This window comes from Tupaia chinensis, unplaced genomic scaffold (genome assembly GCF_000334495.1).
Source record: "Tupaia chinensis unplaced genomic scaffold, TupChi_1.0 Scaffold000511_1, whole genome shotgun sequence".
Classification (NCBI taxonomy): Eukaryota; Metazoa; Chordata; class Mammalia; order Scandentia; family Tupaiidae; genus Tupaia; species Tupaia belangeri.
This window is the reverse complement of record NW_006160024.1, coordinates 812,977-833,958: the sequence shown is the minus strand read 5'-3', so window position 1 is coordinate 833,958 and position 20,982 is coordinate 812,977. Positions and strand designations below refer to the sequence as shown.

Here is a 20,982-nt window from a genome sequence, read left to right as displayed (position 1 = left end):
AACTAATTTGTATATAAAGACATAAGGTTTAGGCCAAGTTTCTTATCTTTTGACTATTGATATTCAATTGCTATCTCAGCGTTACTTGATTAAACAATCGGAAGCATTTGTAAGGTTGTTAAGCAACTGGGTCTCTCATAGACTGGAAATATAAAGTTTCTTATAAAGTTTTACACCATATGATGCAGTCAGTTGTCACGTGGTCCGGTAAATTCACTTTTGGGTATTTTACAGAGAGCCGTAATTCTCAGCCACGAATAATTTGGGCATTAGGCAATGTCTGCAGAAATTCTGGTCACAGTTGGGGTAGTTCTACTGGCATCTAGTGGGCAGAGCTAGGGGACGCTGCTAAACAGCCTGCAATGCACAGGGAAGCTCCGACTACGAAGGAGAACCTGGCTCAAAATGTCAAGGTGGAGAAACTTCATCATAGAGAGTAAAAACTGATGCTCACCTACACATTAATTTTCTAATTTATTTTTTCCATGAGGGACAGAGAAAACGAGGCAGCACACCCAGAAGGCACGTAACCCTGTGATCTCCCCCAGCCTCAGCCAGCCCCACATTATGGGAAAGCATGTGCCCAGTGTACTCACGGAGGTCTCTGGACTTGAACCAGGAGACCTGGTTCCACCGTATGAAACTTTCCACATGGTGTTGCCTCCTAGAGTGTCATGTTTTACTGCTGTGCCACTGTCTGGCCTCTGTACATGAATACTTATAACAGGTTTCCTCACACTCATCAAAAACTGGGTATAACCCAAATATTTTTCCATGGTAAGTGGATAAACAAACTGTGGTATATCCATTCAATAGAATTCTACTCAGCAATGAAAGGAATTAACTGTTGGTGCATGCAACAACCTGACTGAATCTCAAAGATATACTGAATGAGGGAAGTCAAATCCAAGGTTTTCAGATCGTATGCTTCCATCTATAGGACATTTTCAACAAGACATACAATGGTAACGGAGAATAAATCATGGGTTTCTAGGTGCTCTTGGAAGGAGAAGAGGATGGTTATAAAGCCATAGCACAAGGGATTCCTTTAGGCTCTAGGATGGTCAAGTTGTTCTGTATCGTAATTGTGGGGGCGATGACACAAATCTGTGTGTGTGTGTGTGTGTGTGTGTGTGTGTGAAAAATCATATAACTATATTCCCAACCTAGATTATTTTGCTGTGTAATAAAGTGTGAGTGTGTGTGTGTGTGTGTGTGTGTGTGTGTTTAGTTTACGTGTCATCTTCCTATGCCCAGGCTCCTCCTCCTTTGTTATGGCAAACTGCAGGCTGAAATGGCAACATTCTCGAAGGGTCTCTGTATTGCAGCCCTGTTCTAGGACCCCTCCTTGTTCTCCCCCCACTGAAAGACACTCCTTCTCTTCTCGATTTCCCATGGCCATGTGCTTTTCCCTGTTACACATCCTGGCTGCTAGTGTAATTATCTGGCCATGTGACTTTTCCCCGACCTCAACATGATCATGAAGGCAGGGACTGTGGCTCATGCCCAGCCTGGCATCAGAACTCTGGGTGTACCTGTGGAACCAAAGAATTCAGAAAGTCTCAGCTCCCAGGAGCATGAGCCCACCGGGAACAACAACAGAAAGAAGGGAGCTAGCCTGCGATTTATGACAAGCAAGCAGCCCATCCCCACGGCTTGAGCTGCATAATAAGCAAGAAGATGAAGCAAAGAAGCTGGCCCTCCAGTGTCAGAGAAGATGAACAAAGCTTATTAATGCATGGTAATGCCAGCGTGAGATCAGAACACTTTCCCCCAGCAACAACCCAGTTCTCTCACTGTGATGAAGTGCTCTGCCTTCTGCCTCAGACTTTAGCCACTTGGGATCTGCATTATTGCCTTGTAAAATTGATGGGCAGTAGCACCATATCCTAGTTTTAAGGAATTTCTGTCAGCATTAGCAAAAAAGTATTGGCTCTGCAATTTCTAAGGGCATTTTTTTTTTTTTTTTTTTTGCAATGGGAAAGTGACTAAAAATTGGGCCAGGTGGCAACATCGCCCACCCTAATCCTCACAGTCCACCTGCTCAGTGTCTCCCAAGTCATTAGCTCCAGGTGTGAGCTCAGGCCCCCACAGGAGAGGCAGTCTTATTTATATTTAACCTGAAAGGGATGAGGGAATGCCAATTATAGTTTCTTTTTCCTTGAGTACTTGAGAAAGTTGTTCAAGATCAAAATATCTTTCCTTTCCAAACTGTCTGGAGACGTTTCTCAATTTTAAAATCCAAACCTGCTCAATCTCTCTTGTGTAATATAAACCATCTCTTTTCTAGAAAGATGTCAGGCAGTGAGTGGCAGCTGGATTGTTCCAGGAGCTGAGTGCTCCAAGGAGATGAGAGCTGAGGATGATGGAGGCTCTCCCAAGGGTTTTCTGCAGCAGAGGAAACTGTTTCTCTTCATGGGGACTGAGAAGCATGGTGCAGTGATGGTGGGCCATGTGCTGGTGTCATGGCAGATCAAACACACAGACCATGGCAGAAGGCAGGGATGAGCCAGACAGCCAGATCCAAGGCACATTCTGCCCTCTGTCTTACTGAAAAGCCTATACATGGCTATATCCTGGCCTCCCAGATGACAGGAAGTGAAAAGTATAGATAAGTCCATCTGTAGGAAACAAAACTGACAAGCCCAAAGGGAGACAGAGGGAAAGCTCTGAGAAAGTAACCAGAGACAGCTTTTTAACTAGCACGCTGAACACGACATAGAGGAGCCTGCAGCCCTGCTGCTTCCGAATCCTGAAGGCAGGCTGGCTGTGAGAGGCTTTCTCTACAATTTGGAGGTCAGACGGGTTGCAGAACCCTGGAGTTGCCATCCTCCAGCTGACCCACTCTCCACCTTGCGGTGTTGTAGAACATGGGTCTGACCAGTCCTGTGGGAGGGAGCAGATTGGGAAAGCACAGCTTTGAAGACAGAGGTGAGGCTCTTCTCTCTGGGGCTCCTACACACCCACTGTGTGGACTGGCTCAGAACCACACGCCTGCTGCATGCAGAGTCAGGTGACCTGTGGGAAAGCACGCAGCCAGGCTCTCCTTGAATTCTTTCCTTTTTAACCCAGAATTAGGGCGATTCCCAACTCAGCTTACTACCACCCCCAGCTGCCTACCTTTCCTTGGCTTTGGACTCCTTCCTTAGAAGGTTAAAAGCTACATGTTTGGGGCTGAATTGTGTCCCTTATGCATTCACATGTTCAAGTCCCAACCTCCAACCTCATAATGCAACTGTACTGGATATGAAATCTGAAAAGAGGTAATTAAGCTAAAATAAGGCCGTGAGGGTAGAGCCTTAATCCAATATGACTGTTGTCTTTATTAGAAGAGGAGACACACCAGGCGTAAGTGTGCGCAGAGAGAAGGCCAGGTGAGGACACAGCAAGAAGAGGGCCTCTGTAAGCCAGAGACAGAGGCCTCATGAAAAAACCAAATCTGCTCACACCTCGATCTTAGACATCCAGCCTCCAGAACATGAGAAAGCAGATTCCTGTTTGAGCCTCCACATCTACGGTATTGCTACGGCAGCCCCAGCACACAGACACACCATGGGAAGAGCATCGGAGATCAGAGAGTGAAGACCACAGCAACTCCCAGCGCAGAACTCCATCTGTATTTCAGGCCAGTTCCAATGAGAGCTCTGTCCCTCAACGAGAGCTGTTTACGTCTGTATTTGTGCATCCACTCATCCCTGCTAGCTTTCCACATTATCAAATACAGCAGCAGATACACAGAGGAGGCTGGAAGGAGCTAGAAAACTCCCCTAGGTCCCACAGGCAGGCAAAGATAGACTGCATCAGTGGCGATGGGATCAAAAGGAGGCTTTAATAAATCAAAATAAAAGAATGCCAAGAGAGCTTTGCTTAACACTTAAAGCCAGGAAACAGGGTAGGATTCTGTTCAAATAGTAAGTACACGAACCTATCGGCTGCCCAAGACAGGACAAAAATCCTTAAATCTGGGAAACAAAGCCTAGAAGGAAATCAGTAATGTTTTAGTCAAAAGTTTTAAGTCTATTTCACCAGTTCAGTCTCATGTACGTAATCTATCTTCTGTTGCGCTCCAATCTTCCTGTTTGAATTCTGGAATATAATATTCAACTCCAGATTAAAAAATACCTATTTAATGACCGCAGTAAGCAATAGAGCATCAGCTAGGTGCTACTTAATAGTATGTTCATTCTACTCAGAGTTCCATGCCTAAAGCCAGACATGTGTCCACAGATATGTACATTTCAGCTGAACTTGCTATCGAAAGTAGTTAGATTAAGATATTTTGTGACTCAATAAAATGTGCGTGTGTGGGGGAAGGAATGGAAAGCAACTGTAGGCACCAGAGACAGTGTGGGAGGAGGTGGGAAATGCCAGAGGGTGAGAAATGGGGGAGGGAATATATACATACATACATACATATGCACATATATATGAAACAAGAAATGGAAAATGATTTGTCAATGATAACATGTATGATTACGCCACTATACAGTGTATTCTGGATGGAAATCACATTTTGTATGCTGTGATGATGCTCAGTGAGTGACTGTAAAATAAATTAATTAATTAATTTTAAAAAAGGAGACTTCAAGAATTTATACGTGAGAGGAATCCCGCAGTGGCCACCTGGACTAATTGCTGGGTTAGATTTCTTGGAGACAGAACCGGAAGACTCTACTGGCACGATCCCCTCCAATAACAACTTGAGAAGTCCCTTCTCCACCTGCCTCAGGGGAACTCGGGCCAGGCCATAGGTCTTAGCTCTGCTGCCTCTACCTGGGGGGAGTCAACCCCTTCAGGCTCATCCCAAACCTCTGTGGAGCAACTTAAGATGTTTCATCCATGTTTGGCTTCAGGGCCTAAAATGTATTTCTTCCTGGAATGAGAGACAAAGGATGAGACAGCATATCCAAGACAGTCTCAATGTTGTGCTCCTCCCCCACCCTCAGCGCTCTATCTTGCACACATGAGCAATGTACTCAGGGAGGTCTTCAGATGCAAACCCCATGGGGGTCAGCCTTGAGGAGCAGTGCATTTTGCCACTGAGCCACCATCCCACCCATGGCCTGGAGTACCTTTTCCCCTTCTAATTCCAGTTCATCCTTCAGGATTCTAACCTATAAGCCCCTTCCCAGGAAGATCGTCCTCCACAGCTCCCCATCACCTCCTCTCAGTTTTCACTGCTTGGGGGTAGTCAACACCAGTTTTGTGAGGGTGTTTTTCAGCACCAGAGACCATGTGAATACATGTTCTTACATAAGTCTTTATCCTCTCAATGATTCCAGAGGGAGGCACCAGTGCCACATTCTACCGAGAGAATCAGGCTCTCGAAGGACCAGGTCTTCACAAGAAAGAAGTGAGCTTGTGAAGGGCAGGGCCATGATGGACATCTAGGCCTCGCTCCCTACCCTCCATCTGGCCTCTGGTTCTTGTGAAGTTGGTTTCCTTGTTTTCCCTTCAACTCACAGAGCACTCCCTGACAGCAAGGCCTTTACTACCTCCTGCAGGCTCCCATCACACTGGTGTGTAATAGACTCAATAAATGCACATTGAGCACATGCTTCTTTGATACTTTATTCCATGTTATGAGACTCTTTGATTTTCAATCCCTTCCAGCAACTCACATTTTCCTAAAGCCAGTATTTGAATTTTAGTTCTAAACAATGATGTAGAACATTCTTCCATATTGCTTCTAAGTCTCTCGGTGCCCGTGTTTATTTCTCATTTCTATTGTATCTGTGTTCTCTCTCCTTTTTTCTTGACTAAGTGAGCCAATGGTTTCTCGAGTCCATTGTGTGCACATTTATTTTTCAACAATTAGCTTAGACTTAAAAAAAAAAAATCCACCCTACTGTTTTCTAATGCATTAATTTGTTTTTCATATTTATGAAAAACATAGCACTTAAACAAATGCTCCTTGGGCCAGCTGGCAGTGTGGTGGTTAAGGGAGCTGGAGCCTACATGGCAGACTGCACAGTCGGAGTTCTGGACTCGTGTTTCTCAATCTGCTGGGCATGCCAAAATCCTAAAAAGGAGGAGGAATGGAGACGGTATTGTAGTGTGACCATTCTCCATGGGGGGTGCTTTCTCTCTGGTGAGCTCACATGCCCTTTGACTAATTTTTTTTAAAAGCTCCTTAAGGGACCATCAGGTGCCATAATGGCTATGTTGCTGGACTTTCACATGGCCAACTGTAGTTTGAGTCCCAGACCTGGCAGCTTGAAACTCACATCAAGTGCATATGTGTGCATGCCCAAAATCCTAAGAGGAAAATGGAGGAGAAAAGATTGTGGCATGGCCATCTCCCCTTGCAGGTGATTTCTTGCTTTCTGTCTCTCTTTCTCTCTGGCAAGCACACATGCCCAATAGCAATAAATTGCTCAACAAATAAATAAATAATATAATAAAATAAAGCTCCTTAAATTGGATAATTCATCTTCTCTCATTAAGTTTTAGAGACATTTTTGTTTGCCTTATGCTTCTATTGTCATTATTTCTTAACTATTTAGTATTTTCGATTTTAATTTATTATTTTATCAAATATTAGTTTTAAAAGAGTGTCTAACTTTCTTTCTTTTCAGAAAGACTTTTGCTATAGGGCATGTGTGCTCACTGGAGAGACAGAGAGAAACAGACAGAAAGTGAGAAATCACCTCCCAGGGGGGCATGGCCATGCCAAAATCCCTTCTCCTCCATTCTCCTATTGAGATTTTGGGCACACACGCACACGTGCCCAGCAGGAGTTTCAAGCTGCTGGGCTTGGAGCTTGAACCGTGGTTGACTATGTGAAAGTCCAGCGACATAACCATTATGCCATCTGCTGGTCCGAAGTGTCTGATTTTCTAAGATTGATGTTGTTGTTGTTAATGTTCTATTTTGTTTATTCTGCTGATGTAGAGAATACACCTGAACTATTGGTTTGTTGGGAACATCGTGAAGCATTTTTGCATAGAAAAACAAAAAAATATATCATGACTTTCCCAACAACCTAATATTTTCACTTTGTGGAATTTTTTGAGGATGTCATTATAGATTAACATATGATCTATTTTTGTAGAGAAAGTTTCATAAGACTTATAAAGAAGTACTATCTATTGTCAGGGAATCTAATACAACGTATGTCTGCAAGCTCTTGTTATCATTTAGCGTCTCTTCATGGCTTAGCAAAAGGTGAATTAAAATTCCTATGGCATTCTAGAATTTCTCAGATTCCTTCCTGGATTTTCAAATAGGTATGTATCAGTATGTTATTTCATATTGTATACAAAATGTATGAGTTAAATCCCCATTATAGACTGTGATCTTTATCATGACTTTCTCATTTAATGGTTTTTCCTGCCTTAAATCTATCCCAATCAGTATTTACTACCATAACCTCAATTTTCTTGTTATTATTAGAATTTGCCTGATTATTCTTTGTTCTCTTGCCGTGAGCTTTTCTGAGCTAATTTGATTATACTGCATTTTTTTTTAGCTACTGACTTTTAGATATTAAAGGAAAAATTGTATTCTAATATAATTATAGATTCCTATGCAATTGTAAGAAATTACATACATAGGCCATGTATCTTTTACCCAGTTCCCCCAGCAGTAACATCTTATCAAAGGATGGTACAGTGTCACAAGCATCGATACAGTCAGATACAGACCGTCTCCATCACCACCCTTAGGCTGTCCCCCACTTCTCTTTGGAGAGATTTTTGCTCTAGGGTGCATGTGCTCAACGGAAGACAGAGAGTGACAGAGACAGAAAGCAAAAAATTACCCCTCTTGGCGATGGCCTTGCTGCAATCCCTTCTCCATTTTCCTCCCAAGATCTTGGGCACATGTACATGTGCCTGGTGTGATTTTGAAGCCACTGGGTCTGGGATTCAAACCACGGTTGGCCATGTAGAAATCCAGTGACATAACCGCTATACCATCTGCTGGCCCCAGGTTTATATATGTGTGTATATGTATATATACACACACACACACACACACACACACACACACACCATGTTATTGCCATGGGATGTAAATTCGGATTAAACAAGAGAATTTCACAAGTGCCATAAAGCATTCTGTAGTATATCAAAATTTGTATATAATGTCAGACCAAACCAGCTTGCTTATAGACCATTAATCATTTTCATTATAGGTAATCTGTTTAGTTTTACAGAGAAAATAAATAAACGCACATTTAAAAAGTGTTCTCCATCTAACTTTGTTAATACTTAAGATACATATTTCTATTCCAAGATGACATTTAAAAATTATTCTAATCTAATAGCAGCAGAAATATAATTCTGCAATTACAAAAGAGCTAAACTAGAATCCATAATTAAGTTATTTTAATGTTTACCAGTGCAATTATGAAAAAACTACTACTCTGCAGCCCCGTTGTGAGCATTCTAGGTTTGGTTTACACACATATACACATCAGTTAAAGAAGGCTTTACAAATTATAGTCCATGTCCTTTTTCCAAACAGTTCTCTAAGAGCCAACCAGCTCTAAAAACTGAAGTACTCAACCAGTCCACAAGGCCTGCAGAAAAATCTTAAATTAACTGGGGTAAACTAGACTCCTAAATAACACCCAAAGCAGGAGGTATTCTGCAGCGAACTGGGAGTACTTCAAGGTTAGTCTATAGTCTTCTTTAGAACTAGTTTCAGGGACCAGCAGTTGGCATAATGGCTATGTCATGACCGCAGTTCGAGTCCTGGACCCAGTGGCTTAAACTCATGCCAGGCGCATGTGTGTGTGTGCCCAAGATCCCGGGAGAAGAATGGAGAAGAAGGGAATTGCATGACCATCCCCTCTGGGGGGGGGGGGGGGGGTCCCCCCTGTGGGGGGGGGGGGTGATTTCTCGTTTCTGTCTCTCTGTCTTTCTCTTTCTGGAGAGCATTTGCACCCTATAGTGAAAACTTCTCCAAAAAAAAAAAAAAAAAAACCAACTAATTTTATCATAGGAGTTTAAGAAAGTGGAGATTTTAACACTACAGAGTACATTTAGGTGACAGGTTGCTTTTGAATTAACTTGATTTTCCTGAATGACCTAACTAGTGAACTAGTCACTAATAATTTTGGTCACCAGGCAAATCTAGTATGTGAGGTAGGAAGCCAAAATTCAAAATACCTTATCTGAACTCATCAAATGATTTGTTTTTGACACAAACATGCAACCTCAATATGAGATGTTTCACTGAAGCAAGCACGGCCACGGGACCAAGACGGCATCTCTTCTTCTAAGGTTCAGGCTTTGCCCAGAATTCCTCATCCATGCAATAGCCCATACCAAGAGTCATTGCTCCCACAACAAAGCCTTGGGCTGCCATGCGCATTTGTATCAGGTGAATGGACATTTTAGTATTTCCCTTGCTCTTCCGTTTGTATAATCCATATGCAACAATTGCTGCAAAACTTGCCATTCCAATGGGGACAAATGGTGCCTCTTAAGCTTTTTGAATAAGTTTAGATCCCTGATCTTCATCATAGGAAGAAAGAGAAACATCGTCGTTGGTTGACATAGTGAAGAATCTTCCCGTGAGTTCCTATTAGGCCTGAGTGCAAGGAAACCCCTCATGCTCCAGCTGGCTTCTCCCTGGTTGCCCCTTTTATAACCACAGCTACTCCCCTCCTGTTCCTCCAGGCAGCAATCCATCCTAACACTTGCAACCACTAGTCCTTCTCCACATACACTCATGTGTCACTGAGTGATGAGAATACATTCTAAGAAATGTGTTGTCAGGCAATGTTATCACTGTGTGAACATCGTAGAATATACTTACACGAACCGAGACGGCTAGCCTGCCACACATCTGGGCTTTATGGTATCGCTTACCATAATCTCATGGGACCACCATCGCATATGTGGTCTCTAGCTGACTGAAATGCTGTTACTCAGTGCATGACAACTGTATATAATTTTGTCATTTCAAGAATGTTATAGAAACAGAATCACAGTATGTCATCTTTGGTATTTTTTTTCCCTCCATTCAGCAAAAATTTTCTGGAGAATTACTCAAAATATTGTATGTATTAATAGTGCATTCTTTCTTAACACAGAGAAGTATTTCATGGTATGGCTATTTCAACATTTCCTTAACCACTGAAGACAAGGGGGCTGTTTCCGGTTGGAGGCTATTCTGACTAACATTGCTAGATTGTGCGAGCGGGTGTGAGTCGCAAAAAAGACACAATTGGAAACACCATAATCTTGAATGTTGAAATTCCCCCCAAAAGCAAAATTCCTAAGGTCTAAAATGTCTAGTCTAAAATCCTGAAAGAACAAACTCTAGAAGTATAATCCTGGAAAAAAGAATTTTAAGAATTCTTTAAGACATTTATCTCCATTTATAAAAGGGGCTTATTTGAGAAATATATGAAAAGACAACAGAACACCCCACAGGCCATTTTACACGATAAACTACTAACATACATATGTTTGCAAGAATAAACAGGTATAGTAACGGCAATCACATGATATCCCAGATATAAGCAGATAAACTATATTCATTAAGATATAGGTCAAGGAACCAGCAGATGGTGTAATGGTTATGTCTCTAGACTCCCACATAGTCAACCGAGGTTCGAGTCCCAGACCTGGAGGCTTAAAACTCATGCCAGGTGCATGTACATACATGCCCAAAATCCCAAGAGGAGAATGGAGGAGAAGGGACTACAGCATGGCCGCCCCCCTAGATGTGATTTCTCACTTTTCATCTCCCTGTCTCTCTGGCAAGTGCATATGCCCTGTAGCAAAAATCTCTTTCAAAAAAATAAATTAATTAAAAGAAATAGGTCAAAAAGTGAAGTGTATAAATATGTATCACTGTGACTGGTAACTATGAGTATTGAGCTTTCAAAGACCATTACTGGCAACCTAAGTCTCTTAACAAGATCAATCTAAACCAGCAATGGGTCACCACCACATAAGCAGTCACCAAAGAACCAAGATCTTGAGAGGTTTTCTTTCACAAGTGTAGACGTAAAAAATAATTCTTCAAAAATCTTTCTTTATCAGGGAAGTTTCAATGCTTTTGTATACATGCACACTGCTTATATACAAAGCCAATGTTGTGGTAGTACAATTTCATGGAGTCGAATTTGCCAAAAATGCAAAAAATGAATCAGAACTCTCAAAAATATTATACAATATACCTTTGGTGTTGGAAATGATGCAACGATAAAATACATAGCACAGTGAGTTGTCATAAAAAAATTAAAAATAAGAAAGCTTACTGCAGGAAAGTCTTAAAATGAATAAAAAAAACTGAAAAGAGAATTTGACCTATAAAAAAGTGTATTGCAGGATAGATAATGAGTAATTTCATGAAAGCAATCCATAAAAGCTGGCTGACTTTTATGATCCTTAACTATACTTTGAAATCTTACTCTGCAGTGAGCAAGCTGCTTTTCTCTTTTAGAGCATGGCTCTCCTCTAAAAAAACATTTACATCCTTTTTCTACCTGGCACTGCTCTCTTTGAAATTCTTCTGGGATTCATTATACACCAACGTGAGCATTCCATGCTGAATTTTCCCACGGGAGAATGACAGATTTCAAGATTTCAGCTTTCAGAATTTCAACATTTAAAAAAAAAAAAGAAAAAAAGAATTTCAACACTTGAGATTTTAATCTTTGGAGAGTGTGAATTTAGGGATTTTAGAATGTAGGGATTTTGATTTTTCAGGATTCCAGGATTATGGCATTTGGGTTGTGTCCTTCAGTATGATAGGCACTCCGCAGTGTGATATGTACTTTGTAAGCATAGCCTGCCAAACCATAGCTTGTTGTTGTGGGTTTTTCCCCCCATCTTTTAACAAAGACTTTCTCTCTCTCTCTCTCTCTCTCTCTCTCTCTCTCTCTATATATATATATATATATATATATATAAAATTTTATTTAACTTTATTTGTTTATTTATTTTAATTTGACAAGAGAAGGACAGAGTAGAAAGAGAGAGAGAGAGAAAGTGAGAAAGCAAGCCACCAGGTCTGGTACTTGAACCGTCTTCAGCCATGTGGGAGTCCAGCACCCTTAACCACCATGCCACCTGCTGGCCCCAACAAAGACTTTCATAGAACAATTTATTTTTTTCATTTTGATGAGATCTAGTTTATCAATTTTTCCTTCAATGAATCATAGTTTTGGTGTCAAGTTTTAGAACTCTTTGTCTAGCCCTAGTTGCCCTAATTTTTCTTCTATGTAGTTCTTTCTAAAACTTTTAGCTTAGTTCTTTCTAAAACTTAAAGCCTTACATTTTACATCAAGATGCATGATCTATTTTGACTTAATTTTTGTGCATGGTGTGAAATTTAGGTTGAGGGCTTTTGGTTTCCTTTTTCTTTGTGCCTATGGTTGTCTAATTACTCCAGTGCAATTTGTTGAAAGGCTCTCTTTCTTCTATATGAATTGTTCTTACCACTTCATCAAAAAATCAGTTGAAATTAACCACTCCCATTTGTATGGGTCTATCTCTGCATTCCTTATTCTGATTCATTGATTATGTGTTTGTTCATCTGCTAGTACTATACACCCTTTAAAGCTGTAGTTGTGTCTCAAAATGGGTAGAATAATTCTTTACACTTTCCTCTTTCCAAAAATTGTTTTTGCTATTCTATCTCCTTTGTGTTTCTATATGAATTTTAGAATAATTTTGTCTGTATCAATAAGAAATCTTGCTAAGATTTTGATAGGAATTGTGTTAAGCATGTATATTAATATGGAAAGAAATAATATTTTTACTATGCTTTATCTTCTACTTGATGAATATGGTATGTCTCTCCATTTATACAGATGTTTTTACATTTGTTTCATCAGAATTTTGTAGTTTTCTTTTTTTCTTTCTTTTTTTTTTTTTTTTTGGAGAGGTTTTTTCACTATAGAGCGCGTGCGCTCGCCAGACAGACAGAGAGAGACAGAGAGACAGAAAGCGAGAAATCACCCCCCAGGGGGGATGGTCACGCTGCAATCCCTTCTCCTCCATTCTCCTCTCGGGATCTTGGGCATGCACGCACACGCGCCCGGAGTGAGTTTTAAGCCACCGGGTCCGGAACGCGAACCGCAGTCGACTACGTGGGAGTCCAGCGACATAGCCATTACGCTAACTGCTGGTTCCCAGAATTTTGTAGTTTTTAGCACAAGAGTTCTATGCCTGTTGTTAGATTTATATCTAAGTAGTCCTTATGTTTCGAGAAATTACAAAAGGCATTTAAAAAGTTTTGGTCAACCAGTGCTCATTACTAGTATATAGTAATAAAATTAATATTTTATGTTGATTTTGTATCTATGACCTTGTTGAACTTTTGGGGATCAATTGATTTTTGGGGGATTTTCTACATAGACAATCATGCCATCTGGAAATTAAACCGATTGTCTTTTTTTCCCCCCTTTTTCCTTTCTGAGCTACACAGGTAAGACTTTTACTTCCATTTCTTGCCTTATTGAATTGGCTAGGCTTTCTAGTACTAAAGTGTAAAAGAATAGGAGACCAAATATCCTAGCCTTGTTTCTGACATTAGGGGAAAAGCAATCAATCTTTCACCACTAAGTATGATGTCAGCTATAATAGGATTTTTGCAGATAATTTCTTTCATCAAATTAAAGTTCCACTCTCCCTATTTGTTTAAGAGTTGTTATTATGAATGGTGTTGACTTTTGTCAAATGCTTTTTCTGTATTAATTAATTTGATAATGTGCTTTTTTTCTTTTTTGCCAGTTAGTATGAAAATTTATATTAATTTATCTTTGAAAATTGAACAAAACCTTACATCTTTGATTAAACCGTACTCAGTCACAACGTAATTATTTTTATACATTGCTGACTTTTTTATTAATATTTTGTTCATTTTTTGTGTTTATATTAATAAGGGATTTTCCTTGTTGTTCCGTCTTGGTATCAGGGGAGTATTAGCTTCATAAAATGAATTGGAAAGTGTTTTATTTTCTACTTTCTAGAAAGCTTACATAGAGGTGGAATTAATTCTTTTCTAAGTGTTTTATAGACTTATTCAGTGAAAACCAGGACTTTTCTTTCTCAGTAACTTTTAAATTATAAATTTAATTTGCTTAATAGTTATGAAGGTATTCAAATGAGCCATTCCAAAATGGGTAAGTTGGGGTATTAAGTATTTTCAAGGCATTGGTCTATTTCACCTCCATTGTCAAATGTATATGTTTTATATAGAATTTTCATTATATTCCCTTACTACCATTTTGATATTTGCAGGGTCTATATTAATAAATATTTTATCCCCAATATTGATCTTTTTTTTGTTTGTCTTGCTAGAGAATTAACACCTTTTTTTTTTTTTTTTTTAGTTTTTGCTACAGGATGTGTGTGCTCACTGGAGAGAGAGAGAGAAAGACAAAGAAAGAGAGAGAGAGTGGAAAACATCACCCCCTAGGGGAGATGGCTACATCACAATCCCCTCTTCTCCATTCTTCTCTTGGGGTTTTGGGCACACATGCACATGTACCTGGCCTGAGTTTCAAGCTTCTGGGTCCGGGACTCAAACCATGGTAGACTATGTGGGAGCCCAGCAACATAACCATTATGCCATCTGCTGGTCCCCAGCCATTCTTTCTTTTTTAAAAATAATGCTTGAGTGATATGTCATTTTCCATTCTTTTACTGTCAGCCTATCTTTATCATCTTGTGGACAACATATAGTTGGTTCATGTTTTTAAAGTCACCCTGGATATCTGTCTTTAAATTGATGCATTTGAGAAATTTAAAATTAACATAATTATTAACATATCAGGGCTTAAGACTATCATTTTATTTTGTTTATTTTGTTCCTTGTTTTTGATTTTTCATTTCTTTTTCCTCTTCCTTGCATTACTGTACATGACTTGAGCATTTTTTTAGAATTCCATATGGATTTGTATAGATATTTTGGGATACATCTCTCTGAACAGTTTGGTAGTTGTTCTAGGTATTACATCTTATATACATAACTTTTCACAGTCTACTTCCATCAACAATTTGAGTGAAGTCTAAGACTCTTACCACCCTTTACATCCTATTATCGTCCCTTTTACAAGATAATTGTCTTAAATATTTTCTCTACATGCATCTAGAATCACACAAGACAGTGTTAGTTCTTGTTTCAATTGTCAAACATAACTTAAGAAAAGCAAAAGTAAATTCCATTGAATTTAATATTCCTATTTACCATGTTCTTTCTTCCTAATGTTCCATGTTTTCTTTTTTTTCATCATGTCCCTTCTGTATAGCTTCTTTTACCTACTTTTGTGGTAGCATTTTGGTGACAAATTTTCTGTTTTCCTTCATGTAAAATATCTTGAATTCTTAATTCCTGAAGGACATTTTTACTTTATATAGAATTCTGATCCTTTTTTTCCCCAACACTTTTAAGTGTTGTGTCCCTTTAGGCCAACCAATGGTATAGTGTGGGCACTGGATTCACAGTCAACTGTGTGATTCAAGTCCCTGACCAGCAGCTTGGAAAACACTATGAATTCTATTCAGCCATTGAAAACAAACAAACAAACAAACGAAAAACACAAGATCCTGGCATTTGATAGAAAATGGGTGAATATGGAAGATCTGAGTGAAACAAGTCAAGCTATGAAAGAGAGATATTGTATCTCTCCCCTTACTATATATCAACCATCCACACTCTATGGCAGAAACTGAAAGATTAGAAGATACAGAAGCATGGAAAATGGTTATGGATACTGGAGACAGTATGGGAAGAGGGTAGGGGGAAGAGGGAGAGTATGAGGAATGAAATTAAGGAGAAAAATAGAGAGGCAAGATATTTATGGGACACAGAAATGGACTGTTGTCTATTGATGATAATGTGTATAGCATCCTCAATTACACTGGTGTCAGGTGTGTTCATGTTGAGTAAATTCACTTTACAAGCCAAGTGATATACTGTGGTTAAATGTGTAAAATAAAAGAAGAAGAAAAAAAGAAAAACACAATGGTTGTGTGTGCGTGTGTGCCAAAAATCTGGAGAGGAGAGGGGAGGAAAAGGGATTGTGGCATGGATATTCTCCCTGGAGAGTGATTTCTCACTTTCCCTCTCTCGTTCCCTCTGTCTCTCTCTGGTGAGCACATGCATATTACAGCGAAATTGGGGAAAAAAGAAAAAAAGCATCTCTTCATTCTGCCCTTTATAATTTCTGATGAGAAATTATAAATGAATTGCTTTTCCCCCTAAAAATACTGTTTCACTCATTACTTTCAAAACTTTTTCTTTATCTCTAGTTTTTAGAATTTTAATTATGATATATCTTGGTGTAGCTTTTGTTGGGTTTATCCTGTTTGTCACCCAGTTTCTTGAATCTGAATGTCGATATGTTTTGACAAACTTGGGGAATTTTTCAACAATTATTTTTTGAGTACTTTTTCATCTTTTTTTTGGAAAGTATTTTGCTACAGGGTGCGTGTGCTTGCGAGAGAGACAAAGAGAGACAGAAAGACAGAAAGCAAGAAATCACCCCTGGGGGTGGGGGGGATGGCCATGTCACAATCCCTTCTCCTCCATTCTCCTCTTGGGATCTTAGGCACACATGCACACGTGCCTGGCATAAGTTTAAGCCACCAGGTCCTGGACTCAAAGCATGGTTGACTACATGGGAGTCCAGCAACATAGCCATTATGCCAACTGCTGGTTCCTCTTTGAGTACTTTTTAAGCCACACCTCTTTCTCTTCTCCTCCTGGAATGTCAATAACAAATTTAGATCTTTTGCACCATTGGTTCCTACTCTGATTTTTTTTTTCAGGTTTTTTTTTTTTTTGTTGTTGTTGTTCATATTCAGTCATTTCTATTGTTACATCTTTCAGTTCACTGATCCTTTCCTCAGCCCCTTCTACTCTGCTATACAGTTCATCTACTGAGATTTTCATTTCAGTTACCATATTTTTCAGTTCTAATATATTCGTTTGTTTTTTCTTTTAAAAATGATTTATTATGATTTTATTTATTTATGTTTTTATTTGACCAGAGAGAGAGAGAGAAAGTGAGAAAGGAAGCCACCAGATCCAGGACTTAAACTGCAGTCAGTCATGTGGGAGTCTAGCACCCAACCACCATGCCACCTGCCAGTTCCTTGTTTGTATTTTCCATTTCTTTGCTGAGACTATGCCTCTGTTGATACCTTCTATTTGTTTCAAGCATATTTATAATTACTCACTGAAGCATTTTTTGATGACTACTTTAAAATCTTTACAGATAACCTCACTGTCACCTTGGTATTGGTGTCTATTGACTATCTTATTCCATTCAGTTTGAGATTTTCCTGGTTCTTGGTATTACGAATGACTTTTTTTGAAAATTCACTTTTATTTTCTTCTTTTTATTCATTCCATCACTGTACATCTTTATAGCACACAACATGGATTTTCCTAGCATGAATACACTGTCCAGTCAAAGATATAATTGCAATGTGAACATTTGGGGATCTGATGATGAGACACTGGTTTTCATTTAAACCTTGTTTTAGCTAACTTACTGTAATACTGTTTCATCAGGGTATGGCAGATGCACTGTCAGGTCTAACAACCAAGGAGGACCGTACTTCATTACTGGTATTGGGCGGGAGGGGGGTTGGTGGTTCTGGCTCTCTACTTGGTCTCCACTGACAACACCATGAGGCAGCACCATTACCATCAGCTGGTGGTGTAAGTCCTGACACTCTGGCTTTCGCTGACATCCCCACAATGGGACGGGCAGAGTTCAGAAGCCCAGGCTCCTGTGACCAATGATACTCTAGGAGGGCAAGGGTTAGGGGGTGGCTTCATTATCGCTGCCAAGTGGAGATGGAAACTCCAGTTCTCTACAAGGCCTTCACTGACACAACCCCAGCAGGGTCTGCCCCATGATAGCCTAGTGAACACGAAGTCTATGCTTCCCACTCTTCCCTTCCGAGCATGTGTGAAGGTGGGGCCACAGATGCTCCGTGGTGTTTGGCTGGAGTGGACCAGCTCTGTCTTCACAGGTTGTCCTTTCCTGCTCCTTTGGCTAGAGTAAACTTCTGTGTGGTTTTGCTTTATTTTGTTTTGGCTTGCATTTTCCAGTTTGCCAGCCTCTTAAGCTCCAACTCTAGGGTGTATGAGGCAGACGGAAAACCAGAGAAATCCCTGCTGAGTTGTTCCTTGGGTCCGAAGGTGAAGGTCCCTAGCTTGTCCACCTCCTGGTCTCCACCTTTCAGAGGCTTCTCCTGCCAGCTTTATTTATAATGTTCAGGGCTTTTCGTTTGTACTTAGCATGCAGAATCGGGATGAATATGTGCATTCTGTCTTCTTGGGAAGAATATTAATTTATATTATGGGGTTTTATTTTTCATCTGAGAGTCTTTCCATTTTTAAAAGTTTATTCGTTTTTTTCCCCATAATATAGGAGCACCCCCAATAGGATCTTCATGCCGCATTCCAGCCCCAGCCTCAGTCAGCGCAGATCATGGGCACACTTGTGTGCTTGGCATGCTCAGGGAAGCCCCAGGACACATTGGGCCCTATTGTGCCACCATTGGTCCCACTTTTCCTTTAAATAGTAGGTTTATCTTACTTATATAACTGGTCTTCCTCCTGACATATAATGTTATGTTTTCTGTGCACTTACTTACAAAATATAACAAAAATATAACATACTACTCAAACGACCATCAGTAGGTGAGGGCTTGAGGTGCACATCGAGCTGTCTCATTCCCGTCTTGTCCTTTATAGCCCAAGAGGAGATAAAGGTGGGAATAGCTTCCCACAGGTGAGGACATCCCCTCAGGAGACCCTGGGAAGGGGCAGTGACGAGTGCCCTCGTGCTGCCCACCTTCCTGGCATTTCATCCAGAACTAGCTTCCTGCCTCTTTTCCTCCTCCTTCTCATCCCTACCTCCTGTGTGCCAGGCATGTTTATGGGTTCTGGGAAAGGGAGGGAATAGATCTAACCAATGCTTTTCTTTTCTCCCATCTCAAAGTTTTCCCACCTCAAAATAGCCATGGTGCTTTGTGGGTTTCTTTCTTTCTTTAGTAGACATTTGAATATTTTAAAATTAATCCCCCAAGACATCAGCTAAAACTTAGTAAGGACAAGAGGAGGAGTTAGGCAGATGCAGAGGGCAGAAACCTTCAAGCCTCGTGACAATTCCAGTTTCTAATCAGGGTCCAAACAAGGCTGGCCATGGGCAGGAGAACTGCCTCCGTGTGGGAGCTGGGCATTGTAGCCTTCATCAGCCTCATCCCATGTGACTTTTCATGTAACTTTAGTGCTAAAGTCCCTCGCACTGTGAGCTGGAAATGATACCCCTCCAGCCGCATGGTCCTTCACTTACTGTCTAGGAACCTCTGGAAACCATTTCGGGGAATTTCTCTGTACTCTGGTAAGTCCTAAACACTTTAGCATCTTCATCTGTACTTTAGAAGGTACAATGAGAAAAATTAGGCAGGCCCTGTTATTCTTGTCACTAACTTTAGTCCCGTAAGGCCAAATTTTGCTCTCAGTTGCCTATGTATGACTTGTACCAAATCATTCTGATTTACTTCTATCTCAAGAGACTTCCTCTCCTGCTGGCCTATCTTTTATTATTATTATTTATTAATTATTATTATTATGAGTTTGCTAAAGGGCATGTGTGCTCACTAGAGATAGACACAAAGAGAGGGAAAGTGAAAAATCAAGCCACCAGCTCTGGGACTCGAACCACAGTCAGCCATACAGGATTCTAACACCTTAACCACCATGCTGCCTGTTGGCCCCCTCTTCTAAAGTAACCTGAAATGAAATATTCCCCCCTAGCATTATACACAGAGGAAGTGGGGAATCCACTGTACAGGGAGGAATTTTCCTACACAAGTCCAGAACTGGACTCTGGTGGGCAGGAATCCCCAGAGGTGTGTGCCCTCTGCTGCTCTTCTGAACAGCAGGATTCCTGCTTTCTCGCTGGTTCTGCACTTCAGTCCTTGACAGTGGAGTGCCAGGGAGCAGAGCAAGTGTAATGTCCTCACACACCGCTGCATCCTCTTGGTGACTGGGCACACTCAGAGCTTGCTCCTGAAGGTGTTCTGACTGGAAAGATCTCGGTTCCTTCCTTCTCACAGGAGAGCTTTGTGCAGGACGAGATGAAGCACACCGTCTCAGATGGCAGAGCAGATCCTCTGGTTGCAAGACAGGAAACCCTCTGCTTTTCTCCTCCTAACTCTCACCTCTCCCTCCTGCTCTCTATCCTTGGCTCTTGGAGAGAGCCTGGACACCATGCTCTCAGAACATTCCAGAGCAACTATTAGCTGATGGTGGCTTCTGTTCCATTCGCTCCCTGTGACTCCATTCCCTCCCTGTGACTTTGACATTAATCATTGTAAGACCAGGAAATCTTCCAAACCAAGGAAGGCTCTCGAATGCTATAATTCCAAGACAGCTAGCTATAGGTCAGTTGGGGAAACGTACACAGAAAGAACGGGAGCTTCTGGATAGCCCCTGGCCTGGAGATGTATCTGTCTTGGCCCAGTACTGTAGCAGTCATCTCTCGAGGCACGCCTCAGTGCACCCGAAACACTCTATAAATGGAAAAGTCAGAACACAACTTCTCACACTGACACCTTAGGTAAGCACAGTGGAACCACACAGATGGTTAAATTTAATCTCATGCAGAGACATAGAGACTTTGCTCAAATGCCACCTCCTCTGGGAAGTCTTCCCTAAACCCATGCTGGGTTGCTGCCCAGCTGAGTACTCCACTGGCATCCCCAATTCTTTCTCTCTCAACACGTAGTCCTATCGGGGTGCAAAGACTGTCTCTCACCTCTCTGCAGGGAGTTCCCAAGGAGGATCAATCTTGTTATCTGCACTCCCTGTGCCTTGCACAGTGTCCAACACTTACTAGACACTCATAAATGTTTCCAAAGAGGGAAGGTGACATGCAGACAGCCACAAGAATAATCTTTCTGCTGACTTAGAGTGAAGCCTGAAATTCTACCACTAGATATTTATTTCTTTGAATTAAAAAGGTAGTCAAATGCACCAGAGAACTCT

At 40.8% G+C, this 20,982-nt stretch overlaps 1 protein-coding gene and 1 pseudogene across 1 annotated transcript in view; both read right to left on the bottom strand.

The window, feature by feature from the left end:
• The window catches only part of ACOXL (acyl-CoA oxidase like), a 391,620-nt gene that overhangs the window by 48,928 nt on the left and 321,710 nt on the right, over positions 1 to 20,982 (bottom strand). The gene's annotated exons all lie outside the window — the stretch shown is intronic.
• LOC102499224 (HIG1 domain family member 1A, mitochondrial pseudogene) lies at positions 9,226 to 9,507 on the bottom strand (annotated as a pseudogene).